Here is a 6,181-nt window from a genome sequence, read left to right as displayed (position 1 = left end):
TGAACAATGATACAATTAACCCTAAATTAGGATTATAACACAACCTAATCAAAGAGTATAAACACCTAAGCCTAAGTCCTTCCATAGTGGCCCAAAAGTCTTCCCTTTGCTAATGGGCCTTAAATCCAAGATAAAAGCCACTAATAGACCACATAGCCCGATAAGGCCCAACCTAAAATAACTACGACCCAAATCGGAGTATCAACCCAAAAATCTAAATGGGACAAGGCCCAAAACTGAATGAAGCTCATAAGCTTGCAAGCCCACATAAAGCCCAAACCCAACTGGAGTGTGTACGCCCTGCGTACCACTCCAGTATGCTCAATGTACTAGACCCTAAAGTTGTACACACTGCGTACATAATATTACGCACGGCGTACAAGCAGGACATGCATCAGGCGACCATTAAGTGCTTAATACTTGAGATTTCAACGTCAAAATTTAGATATGAGTCCATTAAGATGTCCCCGGGCATAAAGTTGGCAACTTTATGCCCTTGCATGTCATGAGTGACTCCTAACACTTCATTCTTCCCGTTAAGACCTCATTTAAGACCTCTAACAAAGATCTTGCTTTGAAGACTTATAAGAGTCTAGAGAAAGGTCCAAAAGGTTGTGATGAACTTGCTTTGATGCTTCCTTGCCCCCTCACTCACCCTTAGGATTTCTTCTTTCCTTTAAGGTGTGAAACAACTCAAGAATGGCGTAAAATGCAAAAGAAATAATATTAGGGTTTAGGTAGGGGTTCTCTGTAATGATGGAGGTCAAAGGTGGACGAAAATCTAGCCTTACATCCTTTAAATAGGGCTTAAGGCCCAAAACCTAGGGGTTTGTGTGCATTATGGCACCGCGTCGTGACCATTAAATGACCATCACGATGTGGTGATGAGGCAACACCACGTCGTGGCGCCACAACCACCATGCCGAGGAGAGGCAAAATCCCAAAAGTCAAAATAAATTTAACCTATGCACAAAATTGACTTATACAAAAACCGAGCGTTTCACCGTTTGAATATGCTATATTCTTCTATATGTATATGTCTTAATCACACCATGATTATGTGCATTCTCTTGTTTCTAATGTTGTATTATGTTGTGTTAGGTGCATTTCATGCATCCATTTTTGTAGTTTTACTCTATTAAATGCATTGCATTTAGGTTTAAACTCATGCATGTTGCATATTTTTTCGGGATTTTTCATGATTCAATTCCATTCACACACTTTTGTAATATTTCAGGAACTTTTGAAGGTAGGATCTTAATTGAGGTGATGAATAAAAGATTTAGATGAAGTTTCGGGACTATTGGAGCATCGAGGAGGAAGTTAGCAAAGAAATGAAGATTTCAGCTTTTCAGAGATTTACACGGCCGTGTAAATGTAAGCCTTGAGTTTACATGGGCCGTGTAAGCGTATACTCTTGAGCATCGAACTTTGAAGACCTGGATGATTTGAGCATCTACTTTTTGTATTTACACAGCCGTGTAAATGGTTAGTTATAGTTTACACGGGCCGTGTAAACGTGGTCTCCAGTTTAAATCAGTTTTCTCCTTTCTAAAATGATGTAACCGGTTCCAGAAGAAGGGGGATCCTTTTTGGGGAGTTCTAGGAGGTGATTTTGGGAGCTTTTTGGAAGACAATTGTTGCTTGTTAACACTTTCAAGTACCAACTTAGATAGAATTAAACAAATATCTTGTCATCCATGGAATCACATTGCTAATTTGTCTTGCATATAGTTGCAGTCCTTACAAAATTTGAATATAATTCACTTATTTAGTTGATTATTTATGTTTTTAATTTGTTTTTTCTAACTACTACATTCACCCCCCCCTTTCAGATTGTTTGTGAACAAGTACCTTACACAAAGAGGTAGTGGACTAATTGTCTCGTGTCTTTGTGGATCGACCCTACATACCTTGTACTACCTTTTAGTGCAATATAGTAGTGTTATTTTGGAGTATATCGTACCCCTATTATTTGTTGGGTTTGACACGCCTAACAAATTGGCGCCGTTGTCGGGGACACGATGTTACTAATTGTTTATGCCTAGATCTTTCCGTATATGTACACCATTGCCAATTGACTCGGAGATAGAGAAGACTGCAAAGAAGTTAAGGAAGCAAGCCAAGCTTCGTAAGAGGCGACCGGGTTCTGAGAGTTCTTCATCATCTAACCCTCCAGTAATCAACATTTGGGAGGACATACCCCTCTCAAGTGTGTTCGGATCCAAAACAGAAAACCTATCACTCTCATCTCAACCATCCTCACCCAAAAATACCACTCCACCATCTTCACCTACTTATAATATCCCAAACACTACTCATACCGTAGGAGATAACCATGGGGGGAATCCACCTCCAAACCCACCTCCCGAACAAACTCTCCATCAATGGTTGAGGCAAGAGGTTACTCAACAACCTCTTTGCATCACATATCCAGCAGCCACCAACTTAGAACTGAAATCCGGGCTCATCCAATTACTCCCAACCTTTAGAGGCCTGGAAAATGGAGATCCTCACAAGTTTCTAACTGAATTTCATGTGGTATGTGTGGGCATGAAACCACACAATGTTACGGAGGATCAGATCAAGCTTAGGGCATTCCCCTTCGCGGTGCAAGACGCAACAAAAGACTGGCTCTATGACCTCCCACCGGGGATGGTTACCACTTGGGTAGATCTTTCACGACTCTTTTTAGACAAATACTTTCCGGAGATGAAAGCTTCAGCCCTACAGAGGGAAATTATTGGGATTAAGCAACATAAGAGAGAAGCTTTTCAAACATATTGGGAAAGGTTCAAGAAACTTTGTGCCCGATGCCCAAAGCATGGAATCACCAAATACCAGCTCCTCCAATATTTCATTGAAGGCATGACTCCAATGGAAAGAAGGCTTCTTAATGCCTCCAGTGGCGGATCTTTACCCAACAAGAATCCCACTGAAATCCGCAACTTGATCAAAAACATGGCTGAAGATTCTAAACATTCAAGTCATGATGAAGAATGGTACACAGATGCACCCCGAGGTGTAAAGGAAGTCCAAACTCCTCAAATTGAAGCTCAATTGTCTGAGTTTACAAAAGTTGTAATGATGCTAGCCAAAGACAAAGGTGTGCAACCCACACCCCGCCCTTGAGGTATCTTTACTCAAGTAGGGCACCCAGTCGACATGTGCCCTCAACTTCAAGATGAGGATTATGAATAAGCGAAAGTCATGGGAGGTTATTCTGGGTTAAACCAAAGGGGATATGAGTAGCCACGAGGTGATCAAAGATGGAACAACAATCAAGGTTGGGGAGGAAATCAATAAGGGTGTTATCAACCAAGTCAACCACATCAATACCAACAAAGACCACCTTTTCCACCACAAAACTTTCAGCCAAGGCAGCCACAACACCCTCCTCAACAAGCGGGTTCATCAAATATGTCGTTAGAGGACATAGTGAAGAGTTTGACAACTAGTACACAAACTTTCCAAAAAGAAACAAAAGCAAGCATAAAGAACTTAGAGAAACAAGTTTCACAGCTTGCTACTTCCGTAAGCAAAATAGAATCTTAAGGAAAGTTTCCTGCCCAAAGTGAAGCAAACCCAAGGCACAATGTGTGTGCCATCACATTGAGAGGAAAAAAGAGCTATGATGGTCCAAAAGTGTTGGTTGATCAAAAGGAAGAAGAAATAGTGGTCGAAGAGGCAACCAAAGAAGATAAGGATGAAGAGAAAACAATCGAAAAGAGGCCCTTCATCACTGAGTCTAAAGCCACACCTGCTCCATTTCCCGAAAGATTAAAGAGCACGAAGAAAGAACGGGAGGAGAGTGAGATCATGCAAATGTTCAAAAAAGTTCAAATCAACATTCCACTCCTCGAGGCCATCAAGCAAGTACCTAGATATGCAAGGTTCCTTAAGGATCTTTGTGTATCTAAAAAGAAATTAAAAGGAAATCAAGTCGTAACAGTTGGGGAGCATGTATCCGCAGTTTTTCAAAAGAGGATGCCTCCAAAGTGCTAGGATCCCGGTGTCTTTACTGTGCCTTGCAAATTCGGGAATCTTTATGTACCCCGAGCTATGCTTGATCTAGGTGCATTCGTAAATTCCCTACCATATTCTCTTTTCAAATCAATTGGTGTAGGAACATTGAGCAAAACCGGTATGATCATCCAACTTGCTGACCGATATTTGGTACACCCAAAGGGAGTATTAGAGGACGTGTTAGTGCATGTCGATGAATTTGTCTTCCCAGCTGATTTTTATGTCTTAGATATGGAAGATGGTGACTCTCCAAGTTCAAGTTCCATACTTTTGGGTAAACCTTTTCTTAAAACTTCTAAAACAAAAATAGATGTCTACAATGGAACTTTGAGTATGGAATTTGATGGTGAAGTTATCAACTTCAATGTTCATGAAGCAAAAAAGGTTCCTTCTGATGTTCAATCTGTTAATTTTGTCAATTTGATCCAGCCGTCAACTAAAAAGGGTTTGAACTTGTCTAACAATGAATTTCTAGAGTTAGTTTTGTCACAAAAACTAGACAGGGACAAAGCCAAAGAGCTTGCAAAGAATTTGGATATGGATAATGAGGTGTTGGAGATTTTAGAGTTTATTGATGACAAGAAGCATATGAGGAGTGATGATATGAAATCCAATCCACCTACTACCAAAGCAACATTCCTTCCACCGATGGAACAAATGCAAGATTCGGGAGCAAAAACCCCACCGGGTCCTTTAAAGAATATACATGGCGCGGAGGTTGATGTATTAGAGAGGCCCACATACTTAGAATGAACCACATTAAGGGGTCTAAGTCTAGCCAACGAAATTAAAAAGGGGCGGCTAACCGGGAGGCAACCCGGGGGTATTTTTTGTCATTTCTTATTTTTCCATCATATTTTCTTCGTTTTCAAGTTTACAAGTTGTTTCTCATGTTTAAAGAGGGTAAAAAAATCATTTTCCGGGCAATAGTGGATTAGCGGGTTGCAATTTCAAAAAATGAAAAAAATCAAATTTTTTTGGCTTTCTCAAAGATTTACACGGTCGTGTAAACTTATGCTTATGGTTTACACAGGCCGTGTAAACGACCAGCCACCACAATCAATACACAACATTTACACGACCGTGTAAATTTTGCCATTCTGTTTACACGGGCCGTGTAAACGTAAAATCAGAGCTGGACGATTTTAAAGGCTAAAATCAATTTCTTTTGTTCATTCTCTTCACAAGACCTGCGACTCCTATGCTCCCTTCTGCCCTCTTCGAAAAAAACCCTTAAAAACACTCCATTTTCCTCAATTTTGCTCCAAAAATCAAGCTCCAAGGATAAGCTTGGGGAACCATTGGACATCATCCTACCACCATTTTCAAGCACAAATTGGTATAATTGTTCCAAACTCTTAACTTGTGCATATAGTTATATTTTGGGGTGATTTTGGTGATATTGCTAGTTTTTGTGCATACTCTAGAGTTTAAATTGACCTACATTGTGTGCAAAACTTTGTTGATTTCAATTGGACAGTGGCTTCCCGTGGAAAAAGGGCTAGAATTGGGACCTCACATATGGGTGGTCAAGAGACCAATGATGAACAATACCAACAATTCATGGAAAACCCCTATGAATTTGGTCTTATTTTTGAGTCCAATCAACAAGAGATTTTGTATGCAACCTTTATTCAAAGGGTAAAAGGGACACAAAAATTTGTGGACATCCAAGCCCTTAAGGACCTTCATATCTATAAAGGTGTCCACAAGCTCTTTAAGAACATTGGTTGGGAATGGTTAGTGAATCTCCATGCTGTAAGCTATCAAACCCCTATGTTGGAATTCTTGTCATCCATCACTTTTGATTACCAAACACACATCCTCACCTTCCGTTTGCTCAATCAATCCCATATAATTCATGTTGATACTCTCTGTGATATTATTGGTGCCCCAAAAGCGAAAAGGGAAGTATATACAGCAAAGGCCTCCAGTATCATTCATCTGGTTCTTAAAGTCACCCACCGGATTATTGATTCTCTCCTGTTTCCTCAAGAAGAGATTGGCAAAGCCAACAAGAAAGAGTTGGAAGTCCTATGGTGTATGATTAACAAGCCCGAAGAAGTTCCTCACTTTGGGTGTTGGGTAATTCAGAAAGTGCTCAGAAACACCTTAAGCAATGGTGGTCAGCTTCATTGTGGAGGCATTGTTTCTA

The sequence above is a fragment of the Lactuca serriola genome, chromosome 4 (assembly GCF_051521515.1).
Source record: "Lactuca serriola cultivar US96UC23 chromosome 4, Lser_US96UC23_V15, whole genome shotgun sequence".
NCBI classification, from domain to species: domain Eukaryota; kingdom Viridiplantae; phylum Streptophyta; class Magnoliopsida; order Asterales; family Asteraceae; genus Lactuca; species Lactuca serriola.
Note: the sequence above shows the minus strand (reverse complement) of the source record.